Genomic DNA, 18,018 nt, shown 5'->3' with positions numbered 1-18,018 from the left:
ACTGAGAAGGAAGAATAGAAACTATACGAAACAGATGCAAGGATTTCAGGATGCTGCCTGGTATAGGGACAATCCACAAAGGTGACACTATGCTATAAGAAGACAGGAGGAAGTTACATGGCATTTACCATACTGCATTTAAGATCGATTTAGGTTTTCATCCAGACTGGAAAGTTTCTACTATGAGGTAGGGTAAGCTAGAACCTCTGACTGATTTCCTAAGCAACAGGCCTGAGTCCTGCTCCTCTACCCCTTTACCCCTCAACAATTAATATGTTAATATTATGCAAATTCTGGAGAAACAATGCTCCTGCACAGATGCACAAACACTCCCACAGCCAGACTGTGGACACTAAACTACCCCTCTATTGAGATTCTGGACCCCCCACTGTCCGAGCAAATCTGGGCAAACGAAGCATGGCTGGTAAGAGGAGGAAGCCTAACCTTTCTAAGTTAGCAAGGCAGGAGAATTTCTGAACTAGAGGAGGCAAACCTGGGCATCTGCTCTTTAAAAAAATCTACCTAAGTGACTCGTGTGGTCAGAACTGAGAACCATCGAGAAACAGATATATTAGTTGAGAATAAATGTGATTAGGATGCTTGACTGTGCATATCTTCCTTCTTGGCTTCATGAAGTTATTTTCAGATTGCATAAGAAAAAACCAGAAACACACTGCCGTCTATCTGTCATCCTTTTGCCACCATTTCCCCCATTAAGATGATGCCAACCTCTCTGAATGATCACTTGATTTCTAGGTGAGACCTCATCTTACAAAAGCAGCCTTTGGCCCAGGGCACTGGGCAATCAATTTAGTCTCATCCTGAGATTCTGGGCTGAGATCCATCCTTCACCAATTGTGTTCATTAGGTTCTCTTCATTTCAAACGAGGAGTATGGGGTGGGGTAGGATAGAAGGAGGGGTTGGGAGTCACACCGTGGTTTAAGCCCTGCCTCCACCTACCACATAGGGAATCTGTAACAAATTCAGACTCAGTTTCCCTATCTATCTCCAGAATTAGCACCAGGGCAGGTCAAGAGTTTATTGGATGCCTGGATTTAATCAAGTAGAGATTTACTATTTCTTCTTCAAGATCACTTGAGTTTGAATTCTTAGAATTAATTAAAGCCTCCCAATCCTCTTGAACCCTCTCTTTCCTATTGTCTTTGGCCATGAAATTCTACCCATATTTTCTCTGAATTGTAAATCTGCTTGCCTAGATTGTTGCAGACATATCCTGTGACAGGGACATTTTTTCCTGGAGACCTTGCTTTTAGCTGCACGAAGCTTCAGGACAGTTCAGGGGAGCAGAAACCCCTTTTACACTGAGTCTTGGTTCTGCGCCAGTTCTGTGCCAGTAGGAGAAGGAGCTCTCCCTACACATGTGCTGTGGCCAGGCCTTCTGTTGTAGGCTCCCCTCTGGCCTTCCTCTCTTCTTCAGTTCATCATCCAAACACTCTCCTTCATATGCCTCCTCTCAGGTTTAGTGATTTCCCTACTACTGTTTAACTTCTGCCATGCTGCAGGATATTTTCTTTAATAGGCTTTATTTCTTAGAGCAGTTTTAGGTTCACAGCAAAATTGAATGGAAGGTAATGAGGTTTCCCATATGCCCCCACCCCTACACAGGCACAGCCTCTACTACTATTTTGTCACCTCACTAGAGTCGTTCATTTGTTAGAATCAATGAACCTACACTGCTGCATCATTACCACCCAAAGTTCAGAGTTAACACTGAGATCCACTCTTGGTACCGCACATTCTGTGGACTGGGACAAATGTGTAATGACATCTATTTTCCATCATAGCAACACACAGAATAGTGTCTGGCCCTAAGAAATTCCCTATGCTTCACCTGTTCAGCCCTTTCTACCTTCAACCACTGATCATTTTACTGTCTCCACACTTTTCCCTTTTCCAGTATGTCATATAGTTGGAATCACAGTATGTAGCCTTTTCACATAGGCTTTTTTTTTCCACTTAGTAATATACATTGAAGTTTTCCCTGTCTTTTTTTCTTTCTTTTCTTTTCTTTTTCTTTTCTTTTTTCTTTTCTTTTTGAGGCAGAGTCTTGCTCTGTTGCCCAGGCTGGAGTGCAATGGTGCAATCTCGGCTCACTGCAACCTCCACCTCCCAGGTTCAAGCGATTCTCCTGCCTCAGTCTCCCAAGTGGTTGGAATTACAGGCACCCACCACCATGCTTGGCTAATTTTTGTATTTTTAGTAGAGACAGGGTTTCACCATGTTGGCCAGGTTGGTCTCTGACTCCTGAACTCAGGTGATCCACCTGCTTCGACCTCCCAAAGTGCTGGGATTATAGGTGTAAGCCACCACGGCCAGCTAGTTTTCTCTATGTCTTTTCATGTTTCGATAGCTCATTTCTTTTTAGTGCTGAATAATATTCCATTGTCTGGATGCAGCACAGTTTATCCATTTACCTGCTGAAAGAAATCTTGATTGCTTCTAAGTTTTGACAATTATGATTCAAGCTGCTATAAACAACCACGTGCAGGTTTTGTGTGGACATCAGTTTTTAGACTCACTTGCGGAAATACCAAGAAACGATCCATGACTGGTGGATCATCTGGGGACTGTGTTTAGTTTTGTAAGAAACTACCACACCGTCTTCCCCAGTGGCTGTACCATTTTACATTCCCACCAGTGATGAGTTGATCAGTTTTTGTTGCTCTACGTCCTCTCCATAATTTGGTGTTCTCAGTGTTTTGGATTTTGGCCATTCTAATAGGTATGTAGTGGTATCACATTGTTTTAATTTGCAATTCCCTAATGACATATGATATTGAACATCTTTTCATATTTATTTGCCATCTGTATATCTTCTTTGGTGAGGTGTTTGTTCGCGTCTTTTGCCCTTTTTTTTTTTTTTTGAGACAGAGTCTCACTCAGGCTGGAAAGCAGTGGTATGGTGTTGGCTTACTGCAATCTCTGCCTCCTGGGTTCAAGTGACTCTCCTGCCTCAGCCACCCAAGTAGGTGGGATTACGGGTGCCCACCACTACATCCAGCTAATTTTTTTTTTTTTTTTTTTTAAGTAGAGACAGGGTTTCGCCATATTGGCTACGCTGGTCTCAAGCTCCTGATCTCAAATGATCTGCCTGCCTCGGCCTCCCAAAGTGCTGGGATTATAGGCATAAGCCAACATGCCTGGCCCCATTTTTAAATTGGGTTATTTTCTTACTGTTGACTTTTAAGAGTTCCTTGTATATTTGGAATAATAGTTCTTTTTCAGATATGTCTTTTGCATGTATATTCTCCCAGTCTGTTGCTAATCTCATTCTCTTAACATCTTTCACAGGGCAGAGGTTTTTAATTTTAATGGAGTCCTGCTTACCGATTATCTCTTTAGTGGATTATACCTTTAGGGTTATATCTAAAAAGTCATCACCATGTCCAAGGTTATCTAAATTTTCTCCTATGTTATCTTCTAGGAGTTTTATAGTTTTGTGTTTTACATTTAGAACTGTGATCTATTTTGAGTTAGTTTTTATAGGTGTAAGATCTGTGTCTAGATTAAATGTTTCTGCATGTGGATGTCTAGTTCTTCCAACACCATTTGTTGAAGAGACTATCTTTTCACTATATTGATTTTGCTCCTTTGTTAAAGATCAGTTGGTTGTATTTATGTGGATTTCTGGGCTGTCTATTCTGTTCTATTGATCAATTTGTCCATTCTTTTTACCAATACTACCCCATCTTGATTACTATAGCTTTATAGCAAGTCCTGAAGTCAGGTAGTGTTAATCTTCCAGCTTGGTTTTTTCCTTAGATATTTTATTGGCTATTCTAGGTCTTTTGCTTTTCTCTATAAACTTTAGAATTCGTTTGTCTATACCCACGTCATAGCATTTATTTATTTATTTATTGACGAAGCTTTGCTCTTGTTGCCCAGGCTGGAGTGCAATGGTGCGATCTTGGCACACCACAACCTCTGCCTCCTGGGTTCAAGCGATTCTCCTGCCTCAGTCTCACGAGTAGCTGGGACTACAGGCATGCGCCACTGCACCCAGCTAATTTTGTATTTTTAGTAGAGATGGGGTTTTGCCATGTTGGCCAGGCTGGTCTTGAACTCCTGACCTCAGGTGATCCACCTGCCTCAGCATCCCAAAGTGCTGGGATCACAGGTGTGAGCCACTGCACCCGGCCAATCATGGCACTTTTATTAAGTGTTTATGTCTGGAGAAAATATGCAGTCTTCCATTGCCATATTCCTTTGTAAGTCTCATTTTTCAAGCCCATCTATGACGCAGAATTCCTCTCCTTTTAAAAAATATCAATTTAATTTTTATCTGTTTTCCCTGATTTGTGCAACGGTATAGGAACACCTGTGTTTCTTCTTCCCCCTGAGAATTATTGGGAGCTTCCTCTGTTATTTTTCTGCTTCACTGGACATGCTTGATATCCTTTATAGCATCTGGTTAATTTCTTGTGTCTGGGTGTACCTTCTCCCTCCCTCTTGGTTATCAGTTTCAAGCTCTCTTGATTCGATCAGTGGATTTAAAGGCAGATGGATTGATTTTGACTTCTCACTAAGGAAGGAACAGAGCCTAACAGAATCAGCCTGCCATTTAGGGCTAATCCTACCTGGTAGCACAAAGAACAGTCAACTGCCGCTCAATAGTGGATGAAAGACCCAAGCGAGCCCTGTGATTCATTCTCAAATTTCACAAATCATCCTTAAGATGGTACATTTTAGTCCCTCATTCCTCATGGTCCCACTTCATTCATTGTTCATAGACCAGATGCCTTTTCAATTAACATGGGAAACAAACATGAAAAAGAGCATTGAAACATTATTTTTCCTATTTCTATCCCTAAAGTGTTATGTTTTCTGCTCTTAGTTATAATGGCTAAGTGAATAAAGAAAATGCTGTGAAATATTTTTTAAACCCAACAATGGCCCATACAAAAGCTTCCTGACACATGTGTAGAAAGTCATAGTCTACAAAGGACTGGCTTCTTATTTGCTCCCTGGCCATCGGGAGCAAGGTGGGTTGCTGCACTAAAAGGCATTGAAAGGAATCTCAACTGTAAGAAACTAAGTGGAAAAACATTTCCCATAGAAAATCCCCACTTCCATGTTTTTAAATTTTCTTTTCTTTATTTTCTTGTTTGAGATGGAGTCTCGTTCCATCACCCAGGCTGGAGTGCAGTGGCACCATCTCGGCTCACTGCAACCTCCACCTCCCGGATTCAACAATTCCTGCCTCAGCCTCCCGAGTAGCTGAGTAGCTGGGACTACAGGTATCTGCCACCACACTTGGCTCATTTTTGTATTTTTAGTAGGAATGGGATTTCACCATGTTGGCCAGGATGGTCTCGAACTTTTGACCTCAGGTAATCCACCCACCTTGGGCTCCCAACGTGTTGGGATTACAGGCATGAGGCACCATACCCGGGTTTAAATTTTCTTCTCTTCTCTTCGATTCGCTTCGCTTCCTCTTCCTCCTCCTCTTCTCTTTTTTTGAGACCAAGTTTCACTCCGTTGTCCAGGCTGAGTGCAGTGGCATGATCTTAGCTCGCTGCAACCTCTGCCTCTGGGTTCAAGCAATTCTGTGCCTCAGCCTCCTGAATAGCTGGAGGTTGATAGACCATATAGGCGTGCACCACCACACCCAGCTAATTTTTGTATTTTTAGTAGAGATGGGGTTTTACCATGTTGGCCAGGCTTGTCTCCAACTCCTGACCTCAGGTGATCCGCCTGCTTTGGCCTCCCAAAGTGCTGGGATTACAGGTATGAGCCTCTGCACCTGGCCTAAATTTTATTTTCAAAGAACCTCTTCAGTCTGTTGCTTCCAAGATGATTTTTCTGGCCACATGCTGCTCTTGAGAAGGTATCTCTTCACAATTCTAGACTTTCTCCCAGACTAAGATCCTTAAGATGGAAAATTTAGATGAGATGATCCTTATAAAGTCCAGAGAAGTGATGGAACTTCTAGGGAGTTGTGGATGCCTGATGTTTAATATGTAATGGCTTCTCACCTTCCAAATGCATTTTGATATGGGAATCTGTTAGGTTCAGTTAGCAGAACCACCCAGAACATTCCTCAAGGTATTAGACTAGAGAATAACCTGGGATTATCCACAATAATTTCCTGTTTCTCAGAAGCGAAGGAGACAGAACTTTGGGGAGCACCAGCATTGAAAGGGTGAGTGGAGAAGTCCACAAAGGAGCATGATGAAAATGGCTGAACTGGAGGAGGAATCCAGGACACAGGGGTGATATGGACTCCTCCTACATAGAACCACCCAGGGAGGGAGAGTTCTATGTAGTCATGTGCTGCCAAGAGATCATGTAAAAAAGAAAAAGCATCTACTAATTCTCACTGGTGACCAGGGTCAGAGTTGGTTTAATGGAGGGGCAGAAGTCAGATTTTGGTGGGGTGATGAGTGAATGATACCAGAGGCTGATCAGTGCTAACATTTTGTTTTAGTGTTATATGCAAGGCACTAAAGCCAGGCAGCAGCCCCCCCGCCCCTGCCACCCCGCTAGCCTTGGCTGTCATCCTATATGTTACTCATGGCAGCAATTTCCTGTTTTATTTTGATAGCCCAGACACCTGGTGCACTTATCTTACTAAACAAACATATTCACAAACTGTCGGTGTACTTGGAGTACTGACATTAATCCAAAGCTTGCATTGTTGTATAACAGCATTCAGGGTTTGGGGAGCAGTCCAAAGGGCTGGATCTTCCCACTCTGGGGTTCTCAGAGAGTCCTGCTTTGCAGACAACTATCAAACTCCCCCAGGGACTGGCTGAAGTGTTCTCTTTCATGTAACATTTTGCAGGTGTGTTTTTGCTACTGAGTTACCCCTGAGAGCACACAGCAAGGGCCCTCAGACTTTAATGAGCATAAATAACACTAAAAAATGCAGATTCATCTTTGATGTACATAGATGCAAACATCCTTGACAAAACACTAGCAAACAATTCGATAATCCATGAACAATACACCCTAGGCCCTATTCCCAAAGATTCTGACAAGGCAGAAGGTCTAGAGCGGCTCATCAAAAAAAAAAAAAAAAAAAAAAAAAAAAAGTCACTGACACAAAAGAAGTGGCCTTCACATGTTTGTTTTCTTCTTGTTGTCGTTAGCTAGGGACCAGCAGAGGCTAAATGAGACTGTTTCTAAAGTCAGGGTCATTTTATAAAGAGATCAATTCAGCAAGAGCATGTGACAACTGTGAATATATATGCACCCAACACTGGAGCACCCAGATATATGAAACAAATATGATGAGAGCCAAAAAGAGAGGCAGACGCCAGCACAATAATAGGGACTTCACGCTCCACCGTCAGCACCAGAAAGACCATCTACACAGAAAACCAGCAAAGAAAGATCGAACTTGATCTGCACTACAGACCAATTGAACCTGGTAGACATTTACAGAACATTTTTATCCAACAGCTGCAGAATACACGTTTTTCTCCTCAGCACACGGAACTTTCTCGAGGACAGACCATATAATAGACCCCAAAACGAGTCTGAAGTAATTTTTAAAAATTAAAATTATATCAAGTATCTTTTCTGAGCACAATGGAATAAAAGTAGAAATCCGTAACTAGAGGAACTTTGGAAACCATACAAATACGTGGAAATTAAATGTGCTTCTCAATGGCCATTGGTCAAGAAATGAAAAAGGTAATTTTAAAATTTTCCGAAACAAATGGAAATGGAAACACAACATACCCAAACCTGTGACACAGCAAAAGTGACATAAAGAGGAACATTTATAGCAATAAACACCTACACCAAAAGTACAGAAAGACTTCAAATAAACAACCTAACTAGAAAAGCAAGAGCAAACCAAAGGCAAAATTACTAGAAAAATTTATGATCAGAGCAGAAATAAAAACACCGAGACTAAAGAAAATTACAAAAGATCAATGAAAAAAACATTTTTTTTTAAATAGGTACACAAAGTTGTTGTTTGGACTCTTGTGAAGATGGTTTGTGCTGCCACGCAGTTCCCAGCCAACCAGGACAGGTATATTTGTCTCTATCCTGCTTATTTAAATAATACCACCGCAGAGGGAAAGTGAATCCCCATAAGTAAGGCTGTTGAAAATTCTATGGCTCCAGAGATTCAAGATGTATGTTCAGCAGTTGGACTTAACATATTTCTTGAGAAAAATGAAATGTACCCTAGAGAATGGAATTGTGACATCCAATACGGAGGCAGAGTCTGAGTCTAGCTCAAACAAGAAGATGGCAGCCTCTGCCTTGTACGGTTTTCCTATCACGTAAGTCAGTAATGCTGTATGCAGCAGAAATGATACCTAAACTAAAAACAAGGACACAAGGCCAGGCACAGTGGCTCACGCCTGTAATCTCAGCCCTTTGGGAGGCCAAGGCAGGCAGATCACGAGGTCAGGAGTTCAAGACCAGCCTGGCTAACATAGTGAAACCCCATCTCTACTAAAAATACAAAAAACTAGCCAGGTGTGGTGGTAGTGGTGTGCGCCTGTAATCCCTATTCAGGAGGCTGGGGCAGGAGAATCCCATGAACCCAGGAGGTAGAGGTTGCAGTGAGCCGAGATCACACCACTGCGCTCCAGTCTGGGCAGCAATGTGAGACTCCGAGACTCTGTCTCCAAAAAAAAAAAAAAAAAAAAGACACACAAAAAAACAGGAGGTGGTGACCAAAATCTTCAACAAGGACACGGAAATAAAAAATGGGAAAGGAAAGAAAAAGAAGTAACCTAGCATCAGCGTCAAATACGTGGTACTACTGTAAGACACATGATTGGAGGTTTCTAATTTATATTGAAGGGAAATGGAAGCTGTTTGTTTGCATCGTTTAACTGATCTATGAAGCCTTGCGCCTCTCATCTTTATCATTGGAATTGCCAGTGAAACAAATTTACATCAGAAGTTTGCATCTCACTTTTATGCAGTATAAAAGTATTTTTTAGTCTTTCGATACAGTTTTTTTGGGAAGAAAGAATATTTTTTAATTGACAATGGACTGTACAATGTTACTTGAAATAAGTTACTTGTTTCAGATAAATTTTAAATAGATTTGAAATAAACATTTTGTCCACCTTTTTAATGAAATAAAATTTGAAATTGAAAAAAAAACAAGTAAAGAAAATTGGCACACCTTCAGCCACACTAAGAAAGAAAGAGAGATGACCCAAATAAAATTATAGACAGAAGGAGACATTACAACTGTTACCACAGGAATTCCAGGGACCATCACAGACTATTATGAGCAACTACATGCCAAAACACTGGAAAACTAGAAGAAATGGATAAAAGCTCTCAGCAAACTGCGCATAGAAAGAATATACCTCAACGCGATAAGGGCCGTATTTGACAATCCCACAGCTAATATCATACTGAACAGGGAAAACTGAAAACCTTCCTTAAGATCTAGAACAAGGGAAGGATGTCCACTTTCACCACTTTTATTCAACATAGTACTAGAAGTCTTAGCCAGAGGAATTAAACAAGAGAAAGAAATAAAGGACATCCAAATTAGAAAGGCAGATATCAAATTATCCTTGTTTCAGATGACATGATATTATATTTAGAAAAACCTGAAGACTCCACCAAAAAAGCTATTAGACGGGATAAATTCAATAAAATTGCAGGATACAAAATTAACATACAAAAATCAGTAACATTTCTATATGCCAAGAGTGAACCATCTGTAAAAGAAACCAAGAAAGCAATTCCGTTTATAACAGCTACACATAAAATAAGAGAGCCAGACCCAGGAGACTGTACCTGTGATTCTAGCCACTCAGGAGGCTGAGGCAAAAGGATCGCTTGAGCCAGGAGTTCAACGTTGCAGTTGCCTGTGGTCACCCCACTGCACTCCAGCCTGGGTGACAGAGTGAGACCTCCATCTCTAAAAAATAAATAAATAAATAATTATAATAAAAAAAATCTAGGAATAAACTTAACCAAAGACGTGAACGATCTCTACAATGAAAACTATAAAACACTGATGAAAGCAACTGAAAAGGACACCAAAAAATGGAAAGGTTCCATGTTCGTGGATTGGAAGAGACAATATTGTTAAAAGTAGCTCATCAAATTGCCAAGAAACGCAGTCTCAGAAAAGGGAGGAACAGAGGGAGGTTAAATTTTTAGAACCTTAAAAAAAAAAAAGGTCAGACTACTAATAGTTCTATGAATACACTGTGTCTACCACTTTAGATCACATGATTCTGGTGCTTTTATCAGTACCCGCGAACCCTGGACAGTGGATGCAGTCAGAGGCATGGCAGCCACAGTGTCTCTGAAGATGAGGTGTGGCTGCCTTGGTCATCTTCTTTCTCTGCTTTTTCAGAGGCAAAAATTCCAGATAGGTTACATTTGATTGGCTGAGCCTTGGGAGATGCTAATGCCCTGATGAAAGGAAGGCTGAGAAATAAAATATCTCAGATTTTCAGCTTTTATAGAGGGAGGAAGTCTCTACCTCCCACTGATACTCATATGGTAGAGCTGAAGGAAGACATAGAAAACAGGTTCCAATAATGAGGCACGTGGGGCTGGGTGCGATGGCTCATGCCTGTAATCCCAGCACTTTGGGAGGCTGAGGTGGGCGGATCACCTGAGGTCAGGAGTTCGAGGCCAGCCTGCCCAACAAGGTGAAACCCCATCTCTACTAAAAATGCAAAAATTAGCCAGGTGCGGTGGTGGGTGCCTGTAATCCCAGCTACTCAGGAGGCTGAGATAGGAGAATTGCTTGAACCGGGAGGTGGAGGTTGCGGTGAGCAGAGATTGTGCCACTGCACTCCAGCCCGGGGACAATGCAAGACTCTGTCTCAAAAAAAAAAAAAAAAAAAAAAAAAGTAAAAGGAAAGAAAAAAGAAAATAATGAGGCACATGGCACATACATACACATATGAGTTGTTCTTCCAAATAATGAAAGTATAATTAAAACATCATGAGATATTTGTGACTATTTTATGAAGGGTCATGGATAGGTATGAAAGGAGGATACTGCTTTCCATTCTATTGTCTTTTGACCTCTGGGCAGTCTAACTGTACCCATGTACCCAATTTCCTTTTCAGTGGCTTTCTTCCTCTAGCTAGAGAAACTATTAGCTGCGGAGGTCAGAGAACATGACCGAGTCTTTCTTTGTGTCCCTGAGCATAACCCAGAACTTTGCCGACGGGCTTCAGGTTGCTAACCTAGGAAATAGAAGGTACATTCATACTATGCTGAATCTGTCTCGCTGGTTTTTGGTAGAAAAGAGAAAGTCCTGAGGATGGGGACGGACTCCAGGAAGTTTGCCTTACTTTGCCAGACATTCGGAGGGAATCGCACCATTCCATAGAGGGCTCAGAATATCTCCAGCATAGTAAACCTACAGGCCCTTTGCACATTGGTCCAGGGACCTGGGAACCAACTTGTAGCATAGAGAGGCTCCCAGGGCACAGAGGCCACATCACCTCCCTCCGCTCTTTTCCAGGATTCCCCACAATTCAGGAACATCAAAGAAATGCTCTCAATTGCCAGACAGCAGGACATCTCAGGCTGTCTTCCTGTGCCCTCTGTGGCTACAAATGTAGGTCTGGTAGAAGAGCAGCCACTGGGGCCACCTCCTTAGGATGACAGCCCAAGTCCCTTCTCTTATGACCAGCATCCTCTGTAGTGAGTTCTTAGCAGCTTCCCACTCAAGCCTGCTTTTTTTTTTTTTTTGAGATGGAGTCTCACTCTCTTGCTCAGGCTGCAGTGCAGTGGCATGATTTCGGCTCACTGCAACCTCCACCTCCCTGGTTCAGGTGATACTCCTGCCTCAGCCTCCCAAGTAGCTGGGACTATAGAAGCCCACCACCATGACCAGCTAATTTTTGTATTTTTAGTAGAGACAGGGTTTCACCATGTTGGCCAGGCTGGTGTCGAACTCCTGACCTTGTGATCCGCCCACCTCAGCCTCCCAAAGTGCTGGGATTACAGGCGTGAGCCACCACACCAGCCCTAGACCTGCTCTTGAGAGCAAAACAAAATGCTTTGTTTCAAGCATGAGAATTCTTAGGCAGCAAAGATGCAACCACCCAGCCTGGGCCCACGTAAGACCATGGCTCCCCTCTCCTCTCCACATACGAGGATTCCTTTGCTTAAAGCTCATAGGTGCCATAAATGCACTTTTGAAACTGTGCTTTCACCTATGAGAACAGATACAGATCAATTCCATGCCAGAGCAATTCTAGTGTTAAAAATGTTTTATCTTCTTGACACTTTAAATTATTAATTGCCAAAGTCTACTATCTGGTAATAGTTTGAAACACACTTTTCCTGGGAGCCCTCTGCAGATCTTTGAAAGCAGCATGTGCAGAATCCTAGGTGATTTCAGTACTGAGGGAACACAAGCCACATGCATCTGTGTGACTGCAGCAGCCAGCTTCGTTCCTCCAGCAGAAACTTGGAGATTTGTAGATCCCGGGTTCCTGTGTCTTCCATAGCAGCTTCTTGACCCAGATCCTGCTCTCAGACATTCTTTGCTGTTCTTGTTCTTTCTGTCCCACAGCATGTCTGAGGTCTCTTGCTCTGCTTCCTGAGAAAGCCAGGCAGCCCTGGTTCCTAAGAAAACAAGCTCCTTCTGTCTTGTTGAATAAGCAGCAAGAGGGCCCAAAAGATAAAATCCTCTAGCTTAGCTCTGCCCCTTCTCTTTCCAGAAGCACTTCCTAAGACACTTAAGCCACACTGACCTAGGTGGCCTCTGGTCTTAGTCTATTTTAATAAAATTTTTATTACTTTTTGAGACAGGGTCTCACTGTTGCCCAGGATGGAGTGTGGTAGCACAATCACAGTTCACTGCAGCCTCCAACTCCCTGGCTCAAGCAATCCTCCCACCTCAGCCTCCTAAGTAGCTGGGGCCACAGGTGTGCACTACCATGCCTGGCTAATTTTACAGTTTTGTTTTGTGGAGACAGAGTCTCCCTATTTTGCTTTAGGCTGTCTCAGTCCTGATAATTGATATGGGCACAGGTGTTAAGTCTCAATGTACAGCTGCGACAACCCTGGGTAGATGAGCCTGGAGATGGAAAGAGTTGGGGAGGGCCTAGGAGGCTTTCCCTGGTGTTCGCACCCACGAAGTGCAGTCTAGAGTCTGGGAGGAGGTGGGGGGTGGGGGTTGGGGGTGGTGTCAGCTGGAGGCTTCAAAGGCTGGGACACTGTCCACATCTGTCCTGTGTGTAACTGTTTATTTATTCCTGACAGTTCGTTCACTTGCTCTTTATGTTCTCAGCATTTACTAGGGCTGTGGGGATTGATCTGGAGTCAGCCCTAAGAAAAGCCAAAACAAAAAAAACAAAAAAAAAAGTCCTTGGGCACTGGCTCCACCCACCTAGGGATGCCTTTGGGTCCTCACAGATCCTGTGGGGCTTCCCCAGGTTGCCTCTTCTGGGTCTCATACCTTGAGGGCATAGCTCCTAACCAAAGCAGTTCATTGGAGCTGCTATAGCAATACTACACAATAGTAGATTATAAACAACAGAAACTCATTTCTCAGCCAGGTATGGTGGCTCATGCCTATAATCCCAGCACTTTGAAAGGCCAAGAGGCGAGGATCACTTGAGCTCTGGAGTTCAAGACCAGCCTGGGCAACATAGTAATACCCCCTCTTGACAAAAATAAAAAAAATTAGCCGGGTGTGGTGGTGCAGAGCTGTGGCCCTAGCTACTTGTGAGGCTGAGGTAAGAGGTTGCTTGATCCGGGGAGGTCAAGGCTGTAGTGAGCCATGATCACATCAGTGCACTCCAGCCTGGGTGACAGAGTGAGACCCTGTCACAAAAGAAAAGAGAGAATAAAAGAAAAAGAAAAGATTGATTGCTCACAGTTCTAGAGGCTAGGATGTCCAAGATCAAGGCGCCAGCAGGCTCGTCATCTGGTGAGGTGTCTTCCTGATTTATAGATGGCCATCCTCTCCCTGTGTCCTTACAGGGTGGAAGGGGCTGGGGAAGCTCTCTGGAGTTCCTTTTACATTGGCACTAACCCATCCATGAGGGCTCAATCCTCATGACTTAATCACCTCCCAAAGGCCCCACCTCCTAATACCATCACACTGGGGCTTAGATGTCAACATACGAATTTGGGGAGACACAGACAGTCTTCAGTAGTTAGGGAGGTTAGCACTTTGGTTCCCACTCATATAAATACCCCTAAGTCAGTGCTTCTCAGAACGTCACTGTGCATAGGCTTCACTTGGGGATCTTGTTTAAGTGCAGATTCTGCTTCAGAAGTCCTCGGGTGGGGGTGCGGGGCTGCATTTCTAACGAGCTCCCAGGCGGTGCTGGTGCTGTTGGTTAGGGACCCACGTGAAATAGCAAGGCACCAGGATGCTATTACCCTCTGGCTTCTCCTCTGGAGGTTTTGGGGCTTCCATTTTAACCTGCTGGGTCAGACGGCCTCATAGGCAAGGGCACAAGAATGAGAGAAACCTGAGATCCTCACTCGTGGTAGGATATGCTGTATTGATTTAACTCAGAGTCCGCTGAGGCAAGAGCCCAGGTGAAAAGTGTTTCTTCTCCTCGCCGGATAATAGCGCCATGAGGCTCAGCCACAGAAAATCAACCATGACCTAAGGCAACATGGAAGGACAGTCTCTCCGGCCCATGCCCAGTCAAGACTACCCTCTGTGCCCATGCTCACCTGATGAGGCTGGTATCATCTGCTATGATGGGCCCTTCCACAGCATGCCAGTTCTTACCTTGTTTCCTTGGAGCTCGAGGGGCGAAATCTCTGTGAGTCTGGAGCTGAGAGCGTGCTCACTAATTACATTTATTGGGTGAACGTGGATAAAACAATCGGCTTGAACCTTGCACGCTATATTTCTACTAGCACCAGCCCCAGGACACAGTGTGTCATTTACCGGGAGGTACTAAGCAGGACTCCATATGGAAAACGCTCCATGACAGCTACCACTAAAGGAATTCTTCAATTTCATTTCTTCCCCAAACACTGCCTTTCTCAGCTGCTGAGTTTTCCGTCGCTCATCTGCATGAAGCCTCTTCCCCCGGAAATGGGATTAGGTAGGGCCTGGGCGACCCTCCAAGGAAGGCTGAGGCTATTTGCATCTCTAACCACAAGGAAATTACTCCTGACAGCCCAAAGTAAAGCAGAAATATTAAGAATGATGGAGCGACGTTTCTGTACCAGGAGAAAGATGGAAAATTATTAAAAAGTTTTAGAGGCCAGAGCACAGCAGTAAGTTGTAGATTAAGAATATATATTTAAAGTCTGCATGAAAACCGGTGGCCTTTATTCCTTAGACTTTGCAAAAGTATGTTTTGAATGGGCTGTTTCAGAATTTTTTGATTATGATAGCTTAACATATGACGTTTCAAATTTCCTTATATTATTGTCCTTCAGAAACACTGGCTCTATCTCTATTTTAAAATTCCACACACAAAAAAAAGACAGGTAAGTAACACATTTAGGAATTTATTACCCAGTTTATAAATGGTCCAGATATTTGAGTTTTCCTGACACTGGCTTTGGCTAATGTATGCAAAAGAAGAATACTGAAGGGAGATAAAACTTACATCAATATATCTTGTACTTATTAAAAGCTCTGGTGAAAACATGTGAACCTCAAAGAATACTGAGATGACTATTGCTAGTCACCCTGAGGCCCCAGGGTCCTCAGTGATGGATTTAAAGTTTCTTCTTTACCCACTGTTGGTTGATGTTTGTGATATACACACATAAGTTTCATTTGCTGGAGCCAAAAACTACTCATGAGTACAACAATAATAAATATTAGTTGAAGTTAAAAAATGAATCTGGGCCGGATACGGTGACTCATGCCTGCAATCCCAGCACTTTGGGAGGCTGAGGTGGGCGGATCACCTGAGGTTGGGAATTTGAGACCAGTCTGACCAACATGGAGAAACCCCCTCTCTACTAAAAATACAAAATTAGCTGGGTGGGATGGAGCAGGCCTGTGATCCCAGCTGCTGGGGAGGCTGACGCAGAATAATTGCTTGAGCCCCGGAGGCAGAGGTTGCGGTGAGCTGAGATCACACCACTGCACTCCAGCCTGGGCAAATGAGCAAAACTCTGTCTCAAAAAATAAAAATAAATAAATAAATAAAATGAATCCAGCTGGGCACAGTGGCTCACCCCTGTAATCCTAGCACTTTGGGAGGCCCAGGCGGGCAGATCGATTGAGGTCAGGAGTTCGAAACCAGCCTGGCCAACATGGTAAAACCCTGTCTCTAGTAAAAATACAAAAAAAATTAGCTGGGTGTTGGGAGACTGAGGCAGGAGAATTGCTGGAACCTGGGAGGTGGAGGTTGCAGTGTGCTGAGATTGCATCATTGCACTCCAGCCTGGGTGACAGAGCGAGACTCCATCTCAAAAAAAAAAAAAAAAGAATCCATCCATAACACCCAATTTTTTACTGTCCAGTACCAAGGGCCTTTTAGTGGTTTTCCAGTAAGCCTTTGAATTAATTAAAGGTCAGCCTGCACTAGAACACTCTCTTGCTCCCTGCAATATGTGAAAATAAAACCTCCCCTCTGCAGGAATTTAAGTCGATTTTTGCTTGCTGAAAGGGTAGCAACGACTTTAATAAACATCAGTGCTTTTTTTTTTTTTTTAAGAGATAGGGTCTCACTCTGTTGTCCAGGCTGGAATGCTCACTGCCAGCCTCAAACTCATGGGCTCCAGTGGTCCTCCCGCCTCAGTAGCGTGTGCCGCCATGGCCAGCTAATTAAAAAAAATTTTTTTTGTAAAGACGAGGTCTGGCTTTGTTGCCCAGACTGTCTTGAACTCCTGTTCAAGTCATCCTCCTGCCTCAGCCTTTCAAAATACTGGGATTATAGGGGTGAGCCACCATGTCTGGTCCAAACTTTTTTTTTTTTTTGAGATGGAGTCTTGCACTGTTGGTCAGGCTGGAGTGCAGTGGCATGATCTCTGCTGACTGCAATCTCCGCCTCCTGGGTTCAAGCAATTCTCCTGCCTCAGCCTCCCAAGTAGCTGGGACTACAGGTATGTGCCACTACACCTGGCTAATTTTTTTTATTTTTTGTAGAGACGAAGTTTCACCATGTTGCCTAGGATGGTCTTGATCTCCTGACCTAGTGATCTGCCCGTGTCGGCCTCCCAAAGTGCTGGGATTACAGGCGTGAGCCACCATGCCTGACCTTCTGGCCCAAACTTTTTTAGACTAATGAATATCTTGCCAAAACGTGTAAATATTAAAAACATGAATTAATGAACATAATCCTTTAATTTCCTAGTCTTACACAAAGCCTGGTGTCTTTAGCTATGACATTTAAGTAGCTGAAATCAAATATATAATTAAATTCTTCGAGAAAATAAAACAGAAACTCAGATACCTTGGAATATTACACTAAAGATGTTAGCAAATCTCTGTCTCATTATTTTTGGAGTTGGCCCTTAGGAATGCTTTCCTTCACCTGGGAATACCAGCCGCAAACATAAAATCTCACTTAGGACTACCTCTTCCCTTAAGGATAATTTTTTCTCAGTTGTAATGTGGGTCGCATTAGGGAAATGAGGTTAACTTTTGCACAGAGGAGATTAAAGGCTCAGGAGAATGCTATACGGGATATACATTTTGATGGAGGGTAGGGAAGATGTGGTATGAAGTGTGCTTGAAGCTCTTGCAATACCATCCTCAGTGCCTGGGGAGAGTACCAAAATGCGGAGATGATTGGACGCTGGTGGTGGGAACAATGCTTTGAAGACGTTCTGTCTGATAAGCGCCACCTCTGCACCAAACACGAGCAGATGCTGCCATGCGGGGCTCTTGGTTATAGCAGGCAGAGCTAGTCTGGGTTTCTGTTCCTGGGGACTGCAGGGATTAAGAATGCCATGAGAGGCTGGGTGTGGTGGCTCCCACCTGTAACCGCAGCACTTTGGGAGGCCGAGGTGGGCAGATCACTTGAGGTCGGGAGTTTGAGACCAGCCTGGCCAACATGGCAAAAAGCTGTCTCTACTAAAAATACAAAAATTAGCCAGGCATGGTGGTGTGCACCTGTAATCCTGGCTACTCAGGAGGCTGATGCAC

General features: G+C 43.5%; 1 pseudogene; it reads left to right on the top strand.

Moving 5' to 3' along the window:
• Nucleotides 1–7,965: 7,965 nt before the first annotated feature.
• Nucleotides 7,966–8,725, top strand: LOC135276021 (signal recognition particle 19 kDa protein-like; annotated as a pseudogene).
• Nucleotides 8,726–18,018: the final 9,293 nt, after the last annotated feature.

The sequence above is a fragment of the Aotus nancymaae genome, unplaced genomic scaffold, assembly GCF_030222135.1.
Source record: "Aotus nancymaae isolate 86718 unplaced genomic scaffold, 86718_ANA_hifiasm-v0.15.2.pri h1tg000020l, whole genome shotgun sequence".
NCBI classification, from domain to species: Eukaryota; Metazoa; Chordata; class Mammalia; order Primates; family Aotidae; genus Aotus; species Aotus nancymaae.
This window is presented reverse-complemented; position numbering and strand designations above follow the sequence as displayed.